Raw genomic sequence first — 15,183 nt, 5'->3', positions numbered from 1 at the left:
TATTTAGGTCTTGTTGAGTATTTTAAAGTAAAACTTACAATTTTCTTTGTACACATGTTATTTAAGTGTCGGGACTAAGTCTTGCAGTAATAAACCATACAAAATTTAATTTAATGGAGAAAATTCATGTCTTGGTGAAATTTTTGCAAATGAGATCTATTTCAACAAATTAAAATTCTTATATAGTACTTACCTTTAAACACAAAAAGGATATCTTTGCTTTACACTTCATATGCAGCATCCAAGTCTGAGGGTAGAGAGGGCCAAAATGTAGAAATCAAATGAAATTCGAGGTTGAAGTTCCAGTGAGATCTGTGCCAAAAATATCTGGAACACATAACAACTAATTATAATTGTCTTTCTGCTTTAGATATGTTCGTAAAGGAACATACTCTCTGTTTTTCAGTCAATGATGACTCAGAAGTCTGTATGGGACCATCTTCCTTCCTGCTATCCCAGGGTAATGAAACCCACAGCAGTGTAATTATTCAGCTTTAGTAGTATTCACTGAAGGGAAGGAGAATTCTTCTCTACCTTGGGACTCTTCCAGCTGGACTTGAAAATAAATGACGATGAACAGGAGGAAAACCCCACAGTTTACTATGTGCCCACAGAGGCCACATAGATAAGATACTGAGACCTGAAGAAATGACCAAAGCAGGCAATTGTTATACTTTGGAGACAGAGAGCCTGTAAATCTGTGGGGCATTGACAGGACAAAGAGAACATAGCTTTGGCAGCTTCAGATACTAAGGAGTTGTGAGCAGACTTTGGGCCGGCATAGCACATCAGCAAAGAGTATGACAGTGGTTGACACAGCCTTCTCGGCTCTGAATTTCCCACGTGTGGTGACAGGGACATGTCTTTACCTCCTGGCACAGGTAGGGCACCTTTCACCTGAATGTTTATCTCTTGCTTTCAGGGGGACAGAGGATGGTCTCAGTGGCCTTCCTGCCCAGGCTGTCTCTTTTATTTTAAATAATTGATATGCCATAGTGGCACATTTTGGGGCCTTGGCCCCTACATCATTCTAAAAGCCTATAAATGGTATGTACATTATGCACTCATTAATATTTTTGAAAAAAGTAGCAGAAAAAACTATACCTATTTATGTTTGTATGCACACAGAATGTCTCTGTAAAGAGACAAAGGATTGGTCATAGTGCTAGCACATATGAGGAGAATGAGACTCTGCATAAGTCAGTCATGAAAAGAGATTTTTCTTTTTCACTCTGTGTCTTCTGGTGCTATTTTAATATTGTGCCAGAGCATATATCACTTTTTCTAAAATTAATTAATTTAAATAGAAGCATTTGCCAGTAAAGGCAAACATACAGTTCTACTTCTAAGATGCCTGTGCCTTTGGAAGCAGTGGTATGGTTTATGATAGTTAAATGCAGCAATTGCTCATTTGCTTATTCAACTGTCTCGCTGCATATGCCAGGCCCTGAGGACCAACAAGTGAACAACACAGATAAAACCCATGCCTTCATCCAGCTTACATTCTGGTGACCCAGAATCATCCTTTGAAAGTCTGCTAAAAAATTGTCTGGACTATTTTAAAGAGATGTTAAAATGCTACAAGAACCAGATCTGAATGATGTTAAAATGTAGAGGAAACGTTTTATTTGAACATTTCTGCCAAGTCTCTGTTCTCCTTTCTAAGTATTGTACATCAAAAGAATAGATAGGAAAACGTAATTTCTAGTTTGACCTCTCTTTAAAGAATAAGATCTCTCCCCTCAGAGTGCTGATTGAGTTGAAGGACAAAGTGAGGTCGCATGCGGCTGGTGTCCCCAGTCCTAGAGGCAGATTCTGTGGGCACCACGGGGTCATTAGGGGAAACAGGGGGAGGTCCTGAAGGGAACAGATGTGGGGTGCAAACAGAAGGAGAAATGTGATGACAATAGCCACCCAAACATTCTCAGGGTGCTTTGAGATGAAATGTCACAGAGCATTTTAAAGCTTTCCTGAAGACCGTCATTGTAATACTTTCCTAAAAAAACATCAGGAATGAACAGGCATTGTTTCCAGCATCACTCACCGTACAGGAACTGGATGCCATCCACATCATCTTGAGAAAGGCGGAAGTTGGCTGGGTCTGTGAGCAGGTTATAGAAGGAGTACATTAGAGTGTTAGGGTCAGCCGAGTGAAAGAGATCCAGGGAATGACCAAGTTCATGAGCAGCGATGATAAATAAATTGATTCCTATTTGAAAAATCATAAAAGTTCAGAATCTAACAGCTGTTAGTCCCTTAAACATGTGTAAGAAGAACACATGCCAGTTGTATGGCTGTCTTCAGAACCTCATGGCATCTCCTCATTTGTGAACTGGTTCGTTGATTGGTATATTCCCTACTTCATAGAAATTTAATTATTTTTCAAGGTTGACTTGAAGTCAATATAATCAGAGAGTTTTTCACCATATTCCTAGATCTCTCTTTGGACAGGGAAGCCTGGTCATTTCATCCATAGTGACAATGGTAAACAATGGTAAAACATGGTAAAAATACACAAAAGATTTTTTTTTTTTTGGAGGTACAAGACTACCATGTCAATACATAGAACTCCTCATTGTCTCTACAAATACAAAGTCGGTTATTGTTCGAATTTAGTAACATGTGCCAGTTGTAGCCTCAGTTGAAATTAATCACGGAGGATTTATGTTATTCCTCAAACTCTTACGCAACAAAAACTGCTCGTTTCCTGTGGGGTTTTAGCCTGAGATGTTTTTCCTCCTTTTCAAAATAATCAAATAATTTTTGAGGGTTAAAAACCTTTCCAGTAGTTGGTACCATGGGATAGGTACAATATTTAAAACAGAAATATGGCCAATAACAGTTTCTACAGCCCAAACACAGCTGAATTCAGTTTTTCTTTATATAAATTTTTTTGAAATTAACGGTACAAATTATTTAACCTAGGCTCCAAGTAATTATGCAGAGAAGAATAGTTGTTCGAAAAGGACAAGATCATTTCTTGCAGCACAAGTTTGTACCCTCAGTAAAGATGCTCTTTGCATTTGCATTAGAAATCCAAACAATCTTGAAAATATCAAATGTTTCAATTGTGTGTTTGCAAACTTCAGAAGCTGTTCAAAATAAATAAAGTGTAGCTAACTTTAGTCATTGCATTTAAATCTAGTAAAATCTTTCAGAACTAATTTAGAAAAAAAAAAACCTCCTACGCTGAAGATAGTTACATGCTTACTTAAATAGATGACTTAACAATTTCCTTTATTTTCTGGCATTTTTCATAATCTTTTTAAGAGAAAAAGAGACAAATAGAAAGAAAAGAAGAAACCCAAGGTCGCATTTTAGGTTGGAAGTGATTCAATGCAGTTCATTCTACCTTTATCATTTCTAGTTAAAAATAATGAAAAACATTGTGAAATGCCCATCATAAAACCTCTACGGCATCCTGAGCTGTGGAAGTAAGATGGAAAGATGCCTCCAGATTGTGCTTGCTGGGAGTGAAGAAAGAAATGCAGACGTCAGAAAATGTTCTTCAATCATGATTGAAATAACAGTGCTTCTGGTTGTTACCACTCAAACAATCACACATCGTACTTATTAGGATATTACATTTACTGCTCATTCTAAATAACCACACTATTTTTGGATAGTGTTAGACAATACTCTTGAGATCATCCAGAGAGGTATGTGCCCCACCTGGTCTATCCTCTGTCAATATTTCATCATCGTCAAAGTGAACATCTCCATAAATGCAGGCCCAGGTGGGTAGGCATGAGCCAGAGCACGCCCTCATCCATCAAAAGGGTTAAAGTCTCCATGATCTAACAGAGAAAATGTTTTTATTGGAAATATAGGTAATTAGGATCTCTTTGGAACATCCCTCACCCTTCCGCTCCCTCAACAACGGCAGCTAAATGGATGCGTTTCATGTTTTATTTGTTTTTGTTCCTCTACCTCTAACTGCAAAAGAAATCTTTATGTCAGCCTCTCCTTCATCAGTCCTGGAGAAAGTAAGTGGAGTCACCTCCTTCCAGACATTCAGAGCTTTCTCAATGGCAGAATCAACAGCATCTCTTGGCAAATCTGGTGTATAATTCATAATTCTTTAAGAAAAAAATGGAATGGGTTATTATTTTCTCCTGTGGTCATAATTTTAAAAATGTCGTTATTATGTGAAAACCTTTGTGGACCCGTTACCTGTAAGTAAGGTGAGTTTTCCTCCACTTGGGCATGCCAGGGAAGGTGGTGAAGTCACCGACGTCAGGAACGCCACACCTGGGCCTGCGCATCATTGCCAGGGTGTCCGAGTCCACCTTCCCTGTCACCTCCAACCCGAGGAACTTCTGCATTTCTCGGATTTTTTCAACGACAGGACCACTGTCCCTTCTTCTGACAAATGGTTTCACATCTTTCCCAAGATTGTAGTACTTTTCCAGGTATTGCTAATGGGGTGTTAAACAATAACAACAACAAAAACTCAACTGAATAATTTAAAAGTTCAAATTGGGCAGCCCGGGTGGCTCAGCAGTTTAGTACCGCCTTCAGCCCAGGGTGTGATCCTGGAGACCAGGGATCGAGTCCCATGTCGGGCTCCCTGCATGGAGCCTGCCTCTCCCTCTGCCTGTGTCTCTGCCTCTCTCTCTCTCTCTGTCTCTTTCTCTGTGTCTCTCATGAATAAATAAATCTTTTAAAAAATAAAAGTTCAAATTGGCTTTATTAAATAGTTGATGACTTAGCAACCCATCGAGGAAGTGTAAAGGACCTCCATCCAACTTTAGAAAAGAAAGGTTTTTAAAGGCAGAGAGGGGGGAGAAATTTACACTGTTATTGCAGATCTGGTTCAAGACCGCGGTGGGATAAATTCCTTTTCCTAAACATGAACAACGTTATTACCTGGAATTATTTGAAAATCAAAATGATCATGTTCCTCCTCCCTAACAGTTTCAATCAGAAATTCTAAAGCCAGAGTAGTTTAAAGAATTTCCCATTTGTTCCTCTCATTTAGCCCAAAAGCAGCTGCTAGTATTTCATTATACCACCTTGGGGAATTCTATGCCCTTCCTGCCCCTTTCTTCTCTTCTCTGTTCAAACATAGGGACATCCCCCCTCTGTCACTTTAACATTGTCCAGAGCTAACTTATTACAGCACAGTAATTGCCAATCACATCACCGTGCTTTGTGCTGCAACAGCAAGCAGGCAAACCCACCCCACCCCACCCTGGAACCGGCCAGGTGGCTGCCATTGGCACCACCACTAGTACCTGCACGAGATCCATGTTCCCGCCCTCCTCCCTGCCTGCCTCATTCAGTGGATGCGCTGAGCAGACCTAACAGCACAAGGATCGCGAGATGCTCCATTCTCACAGTCCTTACCTCAGGAAAATACCTTTCCTGCCTGTTGGCTACTATGTCTACCCTCTAATGTCTGTCCTTTTATACAATGATGCTGCTTTTACCTCAACGGTATGATTCAGTGCATGTGTTTTTTAAAAATCTGAACACCAAAAATTTTCATACAAATTTAATGTAAAGCTGATACGATCTATATCACAATTTCCCCTCCCTTTCCCTTTTAAACTTGGATGAAGAAAGAATAATTGATTTCTAAGAAATGGTTTCTGTGTTTCTACAGAGGAAAAGGAATGGACTATTCACCTCAGTGTGTCTACTGAGGAGTATCTGAAAAGCCTGATAAAATGTCACATGAGTAGACATTTTGAAAGCAGCGCCATTTTCGTTTCAAAAGGTTAGATTTTTAAACTCAAATATAAGCAGGTTAGGAATAAATAGAATGAAAATGGAAAGAAATTCCAGATATAACTTTGGTCTAAATGTGGGAATAGTTATCTAGAAGATACTAGAAGAGATATTTCATTTCTTGAGTTCTAGAACTCAGCCGTTACTGATTTTCCAATGGATTTCCTGCCCCTGGGGAGGAGAAGCACTGAGGGGAGGAAGCAAGTGGTAGAAATGAGGGTCTGTAGAGGAAGGAGGGAGTGCAGTGTTTGTCCTGCCTTGTTAGCTCAGGCTGAGTGGATGCCTTGCATTTCAGAATGAAGACTTGCTTAAACACTCTGTAAAAACTCATTGCACTGGAATAGTCAAATTGCATCCTAGACTGAAAAATACATTCTACCTCCTTCTTATTTGCTTAAAAAAATCTTTTTTTCAGTCCTCATTTCCTTCCCACACCCCCACCAAGTACACAGAAGGAGGTGGATAAGATTTGTAACGGGGAGTGATGTCAGGCTCGCCCCATCACCACTCACCTCTGCACATGCATAGCACTTTCTCTCTCCTTCTTTCCTCATCCCAGTGGGATGTTTTTCACATCATTAGTCTGCAATAACTTAATTTTACCATCTTGATGAAGTCCCAATAGTTCATTTTGGCTTTTGTTTCTCTTGCCCTCATGAATGTATCTTGCAAGAAGTTACCACCGCCAAGTTCAAAAAGGGTGTTGCCTGTGTTCTCCTCTAGGATTTTGATGGAATGAGAAACTTTTGCACAGCAAAAGAAACAGTCAACAAAACTAAAAGACAACCTACGTACTGAATGGAAGAAGATATTTGCAAATGACGTATCAGATAAAGGGGTAGTATCCAAGATCTATAAAGAACTTCTTAAACTCAACACCAAAGAAACAAACTTTCCAATCATGAAATGGGCAAAAGACATGAAGAGAAATCTCACAGAGGAAGACACAGACGTGGCCAACATGCACATGAGAAAATGCTCTGCATCACTTGCCATCAGGGAAATACAAATCAAAACCACAATGAGATACCACCTCACACCAGTGAGAATGGGGAAAATTAACGAGGCAGGAAACCACAAATGTTGGAGAGGATGTGGAGAAAGGGGAACCCTCTTGCACTGTTGGTGGGAATGTGAACTGGTGTAGCCACTCTGGAAAACTGTGTGGAGGTACCTCAAAGAGTTAACAATAGACCTGCCCTACGACTCAGCAATTGCACTGCTGGGGATTTACCAGCAGTAAATACAGATACAGATGAAATGAAACGCCGGGACACCTGCACCCCGATGTTTCTAGCAGCAATGTCCACAATAGCCAAACTGTGGAAGGAGCCTTGGTGTCCATCGAAAGATGAATGGATAAAGAAGATGTGGTTTATGTATACGATGGAATATTCCTCAGCCATTAGAAACGACAAACACCCACTTTGCTTCGACGTGGATGGAACTGGAGGGTATTATGCTGAGTGAAGTAAGTCAATAGGAGAAGAACAAACATTATATGGTCTCATTCATTTGGGGAATATAAAAAATAGTGAAAGGGAATAAAGGGGAAAGGAGAAAAAATGAGTGGGAAATATCAGAAAGGGAGACAGAACATGAGAGATTCCTAACTCTGGGAAACGAACAAGAGGTGGTGGAAAGGGAGGTGGGCAGGGGATGGGGGTGACTGGGTGATGGGCACTGAGGGGGGCACTTGATGGGATGAGCACTGGGTGTTATTCTATATGTTGGCAAATTGAACTCCAATAAAAAATAAATTTAAAAAAAGTATTTTTACCAAATTAACCTATTAATATGGAGAACCCTAAAATTCTTGTAGTATAGAATTCTGATATTCTCTTCCTAAAGATGAATTAACTCTACCATGCCTGAAGTATGTAGCCCATCAATGCAACGAGAGTGTCAGTTCAGGAGAGTTCAGGAATACCCCCTCAGCACCACCTGCCCCCTGCCTGGAACCAGGGAAGACTGCACTGGGTGGGGCACCAGTTCTGGTGCCTGCATGCCAGAGCTGGAGTAAGCATGGGTACACCCTAAGCCAGCCTCATCCACCTGTGGTCTAACGGGGTCTTGGAGTGGCATGGATGGCCCTCAGCCTGAGATGGGGGCAGGTGGGGCTGACAGCTGGATGCTGACCAAGTGTAACATTTTCGTGGACCATTGTTTTGTCGTCTACAAAAATGGGGTAGACATAACCTCACTCACGGGGTTATCATGTGTTTTTATGCTGGGGAGCAAGTTTTCTCTTATTGATTTCCAAATCTTTACCAGACAAAGCTTGTTGGCCTGACAAACCAGTGGCATTTCTCACAGGCACTGATTTGGTAAGCTCTGTGATGCCTTGTCTTCAACTGAATCATAATTTTATTGGTATTGGCACACCCTGTTGATGGATATTATTCTGTGGTAAAGACACAATGAAAGTTCATGTGAGAGTGAGAGCTGTGATTATAATTGTCTGACATCAAAGCATGTGTCTCATGGGAGGGATGCTGGTATGTTTGCTCATCCTTTACCAACCTGTCACACCTGGATGCAACTAAGGACTCGGGCAGGAAGAGCCTAGGTTTGTCTGTAAGTTATTCATTACATTATTAAACACATTATTAAAGTGTGCATATGGTCAGGCAAGTATAGAATTGTTCCTTAAAGAAAGCTGAAATCTTTGTAGGTATGTACCACTGTATGCCAGGCCCTAACATGTGAGTTATTTCTAATACTTAGAACAACCCAATAGGGTAGATTAGGATCAGAAAAATTAATTAATGAAGGCAAGGTCAGCCAGCTAACAATGGGAAAGGAGGATTACTCAGAATTTTAACCGTTACAACTTATATTTTTACCAAAGCTTCTTGGCTTGTGAAACTTGGCTCTCCCCCAACACTTTTCTCTCACATTTGACACTTTTTGTTTTTCTCGTTCTTGAGGCTTATGTCTGAAATTGCCTACAATTTACCTCTTTATCATCTGTTCTTTTCTCAACTATCTGATCATCCTGGTAATCCAGGCTTTTCATTTGGTCTATGTCTACCTGGTCTGCCACCTACAGCTTTTGACTTGGTGTTAGAAGATGGAAGAAGGCCAGGGGATGTGTCCCCCAGACCCAGAAGGCACATTAATGCTGAAAAGCAAAGCAAGCCACTCCATACCATTTACAGAATGCTATTCAGGGTAACTTACTGCTGGGGCAGCCAGGTGGATGACCCAGGTGGCACTCTGTAGCCCTACCACATACATATTCTAACCCCTACCTCCTCTCCACCCATTCTCTGCCTCCTGTTCCCCCAGCCTTGATGGAGCGAGAGGCGTGGTGGTAAGTTCACAGGGTAGTTATCTAAGGTGGGCACCACTTGAGTGCCAGAGGGGCTCTTTATTAGTTATCTGAAGTGGCTTCATCTGTGCGCCAGAGGGGAGAAGACAGAAGGCCAAAGAAAGAGTCAGTGTTCCCACATCTGCACAGGTGTCATCCAGATAGACATATTCTAGGATTCATTGTATCCTGTGACCAAGCCTGAGAGATGTATCATGCTACCCATGTAGAGATGGTCCAATTCTTAGAAACTGGTTACCTATCAATTTTCAACTTTCAACAACCTTTGATTCTAAGATTGTAGGTACACACTTGATCCTAGGTCAGTTGTGTCATGATACCAGCTATAATAATTTGCAACTTCTTCTTTCATTGGAAACTCCTGATGCTGGTACAGTTTGAGGTTATTGTGCTAAGTCACAGACTGAGAACAAGTGATGAGTCCACTTCCTTTCTCATGCTTTTCATACTAGTTTGTTTCAGAATGGGAACACAGCTTATTGCTGAATTTTAACCCATTTTCTTTCCCTTCTAATAATTTGGGTAAATATTTTAGGTCACAAGTTTTTGCCATGAAAATGACTATCAAGTAAGGAGACAAAGTGTTAAAATAGGGGCTAGACATGTCTCAGAATTATGCTTCAGTGCTATATTGTAAATACTAGAAAGTGTGATTAAATATGGTGACCTGTAACAGTCATTATTATTAATAATAGTTGGATACACAAAATAATGCTACTATATTTTCAATTTGGATTCAGGTTCATTGTTGGATTGGTTCATTAGTATGGTGGGCTTTTTTGATGGAAAGAAGGTTATGTGGAAGTAGAGTAGCAAGGATGAAAAATTCTGGGCTTAGGAGAATGTTAAAAGAAAAGACAATAATTATTTATTCACTATTTTCTATGTGGTAGGTTCTATGCTAGGTGATGTAGCCTTGTCCATCTTTAGGAAAACTCTGGGAGTTCGCAGTATTTTTCCTTTGTCATAGATAGGAAGTGAAAATCCAGAAAGTCCAAGTCATTTGCTTAGGATCAGAGAGTTGAGTAGCAGAGCAGATCTCTGGCTTTCACTACAATTTGTTGGCTCTTCAAGACACATGGAATAGGTCTAGGAAAAAAGCTACTACTATTATAGTGTTTGGAGCTAAATTCTCCCAAAGGCCCTCAATTAGAAAAGCTAGACTTTTCCTTAAAACCAAAACAAAACGTAAACAAGCAAATATTCTACTTTTCAGTGCATCTGGGCTCATAGAAAATAAGGGAAATATTCAAACACTCCTCGTAAATCACTCCATGCTGAGATTCTGCAACTGGATTGATTTGCTCCTGTGAAGCAATCATGTCTGACACAGTAGCTGGGATGTGTCCAGCTGGGATGAAAGTCCACCATCACCCACCATGGTTCATTTGGTTTAAGCAAGGGCCAGATGATAAACTCTATGGGGTTGTTATAGAGACCATGGTACCTGCTACTTTTAGGTGTTTGATAGTATTACCGTTCTATGCAATCCTTCAGGATGTGGTATTGGTTTTTTTGTTGTTTCTAATTCACCATCTTGCCAGATATTTTAGGGAGGAGCAGTTTCAGAGGCTTCCAGTTGATCCTTCCTACCATAAGCTTCTAACTCCACAAGTCAACAAACCAAGAGGAAAGTTTGACCAAAGAAATAGCCACAGGATGTGTCCATGGACCCACTGGACCCCTGTGAGCTTGAGTCAGAGCTTTTTTTATTACTAACTTCTATAAGTCTTCTTTTTTAAAAAAGTTTTTATTTAAATTCCAGTTAGTTAACATATAGTGTAATATGAGTTTCAGGTGTAACATAAGGCTCCTTTCTAACCTAGAAGATCAACTTGCTATTTTGAGATCTCTTTATCAATGTCCATTCAGATCTGGTATTCAATTGTTTTTGAAAAATCTGGATACTTCTCTTTCCCCAGAACACAGTTACCTTGGTAAATGGATACAAATCCTTTTGTGGGGATAATTTAACACACACACACACACACACACACACACACACACACAGGCTAACTTCCTCTTATAGATTGAATTTTGTCTTCTCCAAAATTCATATGTTGAAGTCACAGCCCCCCATGACTCAAGATGAGACTGAATTTGGACACAAGATCTTTAAAGAGTCAACTGAGCTAAAACAAGGTCATAAAGTTGGACTTAATCAAATATATCTGGTGTTTGTGTTAGAAGAGGAAGTTAGGACAGCAGCACATTCAGAGAAAAGACCACAGGAAGACACAGGGAGAGGATGGCCATCTGCAAGCCAAAGGGAGAAACCGCAGAAGAACCCAACCCTGTCAATACCTTGATCTCAGGATTATAGCCTCTAGAATCATGAGAAACTAAACAACTCTGTTGTTTAAGCCACACAATCTGTGGTGTTTCCTACAGCAGCTCTAGCAAACTAATATAGCCCCTTTGAAGAAGGGTCTTTCTTAGATATGCGTAGGTATGAAGGAAGATCCTTCTTCAAGGAGACCTAACTTCCTCTGCAATTAATGACCTTGAAGATGTAAATCTTTTTAGATTTGAAAATTAAGTGAGAAACAGGGATTTTTTATTATAGTAACTGATATCAGCAATTTTTAAGTTTTAGAACTAGAAGTTCATCAATACCTCTATTGGCTGTTTATCTGCATACTACTAGAAACACATGATCTGTGGAGATGAAGACCCTCTGGTGCTGTTCTGCTCTCTACTAATTAGAGTTGTTTTTGTTTATCTTGTTTTTGGTGGTTAAGTGTGGCATCTGCCTTACACCATCCTGAAATCCCATCATCTCTAATGACACTAGAGAGCCCAAGTCCAAGAGATACCTCATTCTGTCACCCCCAACCCATAGAACAAACATCATTGTGTATCTCTGAGATACCAGTATGTCCCCTCACTAATGCGTTCTGTACAGCTTCAGTGAAGGAGTGCCCTCTGGACCAGGAGGAGTCCAGATATGGGTCCTCCAGTCTCATGTAATAAATCTATTTGAAGATTCCCATCTCTCTGTGGTTTCTGGATCATTCCCTAATATGATGTTACTGAAGGTTTGGCATACCACTGTAGGATATCCTTGTGTCCAAGATTAGAGACTCCAAGTCCGCAAAGTATTGAACCAACTGCTGGTTTCCTTGCCAGAATATGGACTCATGAGTCAAGAATGAGTGCACCAGAAATACCTACATAAATGTTAATAAATTCTTCCCTGCCCAGCCTTACATTCCCCCACACTGGTCCAGTGCCTTTTAAGTCTACTCCCACATGTAGTCCCCCTAGTTCCTGATGATCCTTAAGGACTGTATCTTCCAATTCCTTGGGTTTGTAAGCAATTTCCTGCCATAGCTAGGATTTGAGCTATCCTGAGACCTGACTTTATTTGTATGGAAACAATGAGTGTAGGAAGCAAATTGGGAGAAGGACAAGTATTATCTTTTGAGGTATTGGCTCAGGTAAGGGTTTGTTGATTCTCTATGCAAGGATATTTTGCCTTTCTCTGACAAAGAGAGAGCCTATTCCTGCCTATCTAGAACTTTCAAGAAAATTTAGATGTTGAGTATTTTCAGATTTGTTCCCCCATTATTCCAGCTTCCTAGCCCTATTTTGAAATTAGATCTGGGACTTATTTTCAGCACAGTCTACAATAGATGAGGATTTCCTTAAATGTCAATGCCTTTTGACTTTCACAGTGTGTCTTCATTTGATACTTAGCTGAAATAATTTCTTTCTTTTTACCAAATTCCCAGTGTAGTTGACCAGCCCACTGTATACTTCCTATAACCACCACTCTTCTCATGTCATGTAAGTGTCATGGCCAGCTGATGACCTGTTACACATCGCTCACCTCTATTTCTTCACAATCAACCACAGATAAGAGTCTTAGTAATTTGATGACATGCTGATACCAAGGGTCATCTCTATCCCACTTCCAGAACAAATTACCTGAATCCAGTATTTTTAGAAAACAGAGCCTGAGACAAAATTTTAAGGTTAAGTACCTACTGAGGTATGTGATCCAGAGAGAAAGGCTGGATTGATGGTTGGGGAGAGAAAAACAGGAAAGTGGGAGAGGCAATGCAAAGATGGATTGCCAGCCAGGCAGAGATAAAAAAAACATCTTGCTCAGAATGGGACCGTTGGAGGACCCACTTGAAATACACCTTACGAACAACTCTCTGAAGAAAGAGAGGGAGATACATTCATTCATCTGTGTCTTTTACATTGGTAAAATGGTTGCCCCGCAAGTGACCACTCTTCTCACTTGCAGGTTGCTTATGCATGAGTTCTAAGTGAATTCCATAGCAGAGCTGGATGCAGCATCAACAGAAAAGGCACGTGAGCCCTGGAGCAGAAAGCATGGGCCCAATGATGAGAGCAGCTGCAAGTCTAGAAGCTGGTTTAAAACCTGGGCAGAACTGGTCACTGCTTCTGTGGCTGGAAAGACAGGAGGCCAAGGGAAGACCTGCAGAGATTATGTGCACTGAGAAGCTCTATGGCTCGGCAAGTGTGCTCTTAGGTATATAATCAACAGAAGTGCCTACATAAGTGCAGCCTTGTTTATAAAACCCCCAGATGGTAACAAATCAAAGTTTGTTATGAGCGAATGAAGTGCAGAAACGTGATGTTGAATGCCGCAAGGAGAATATACAGGAGATACAGGAGAATATACTTGATCTAGTTTAGTTCAAAAATGGCAAATTTCATCTCAGAGTCTAAAGTCAGCATGGTGGCTGCCTCTGGGAAATAGAGAATGTATAGTGGATGTGGTTGGTCGTATCTCCAAACCCACATCAGCACCAGGGCGCCCATCCCCTGGCTACTTTGAGGGTCTGAGGTGCTTGCTGTTCCCAGTTTTCCCATTTCTTTGCCAAACAGGAGCCATTTTGCCTGGAAGCTATGCCACTCCCCCAAACCAGTCCTCAACTAAGGACTGATTGACACAGGGCTAAAAAGCCTGGCCCCTTTGCCTCAAGATGAGACCATGATCCAAGTTTTGCTCCAGACCCCTTGCTCATGAGGTTGGAGTGATCTAAGACCTCATTCTATAGCTGTTTCTCTGCTCCACAGTGTTCTTCCCACTCTTCTACTGAGAACAGCCCTCCCCCAGGGGCCCCAGTGAAGCATTCCTAATTTAGGCTCTGGTTGTGGTGAACTAAGCTGACACAGTGTTGAACGGTAACTGGGGACCTTGAGGGGGCCTACTGTGTCCCCGGTAATGTTCTATTTCTTGACCCGGGATGAGAGTCACATGGGATTGTTAACTTTGTCATAACTCATTGATAAGAATACTTACGACTTGCACATTTCTCTGTATTTATGTAGTATATATTTCAATATCAAAATGTTTATGAGAAAGGGAGAGACTTGGCAAAGGAGAGGTTACACTTCTTTCCAGATTCTTGAGCTGAGAACTGCCTGCCCCGGAACCATGAGTACCTCAAAATATTTTTTAAGACTCTCAACATACTTGGAGAGTCCGCCAACACCATGAACACCCACAAGCTCCTCCTTGTGGGGCTCAGATACTACCTGCAGGACTCCTACTCACATAACATCCTATGAAAGGAGGCATGGAAACCTCGATGAAGAAAAACTAGATTTTGTTGCCTTAACAAAATCTAGAATCTTAGTGGCTTAGAACAATCAAATTTTATTTCTTAAGCAAAATCTACTGAGGTTTGGAATAATTGTTTGGAGTGGTAGCTTGGGAATTCTAGCTTATTCCACCTTGTGGAAGTTCCAGCTGTCTTCCATGATCACCACAGCAAAGGGGACCACTGGAGAAATTTGTACCAGCAATCACATGTTTCCATCTGGAGGTGATATGGGTCTCTTTTGGGCACCATGCACTGGCTAGGACTAGTTAGATGCTGCCACCCACCCCTCCTCCACAATGGTAAGGAGTGGGACCTTGGAAGGCAGAGCCCCTCAGCTCATAAGGGAGAGGGCAAGATGTCACCTTCAAAAACTCTACTCAGCTGCCATTGTTTTTAGCTAAAACCAATTTTGGAATCTTTACATGAGACATAGGAAATAAGTTTTAACCTCTTTTTCATAATGTAAATTCCATGAAAATTGGGGAATATCCCAACCTATTGTATATCCTAGCTTCCCATGTGAATATTTTG

General features: G+C 40.9%; 1 pseudogene; it reads right to left on the bottom strand.

Moving 5' to 3' along the window:
* Positions 1–5,080, bottom strand: part of LOC112671468 (interstitial collagenase-like) — a 28,470-nt pseudogene extending 23,390 nt beyond the window's left edge.
* Between the last annotated feature and the right edge of the window lie 10,103 nt (positions 5,081–15,183).

Source organism: Canis lupus, chromosome 5, assembly GCF_003254725.2.
Source record: "Canis lupus dingo isolate Sandy chromosome 5, ASM325472v2, whole genome shotgun sequence".
In the NCBI taxonomy this organism is placed as follows: Eukaryota; Metazoa; Chordata; class Mammalia; order Carnivora; family Canidae; genus Canis; species Canis lupus.
This window is presented reverse-complemented; position numbering and strand designations above follow the sequence as displayed.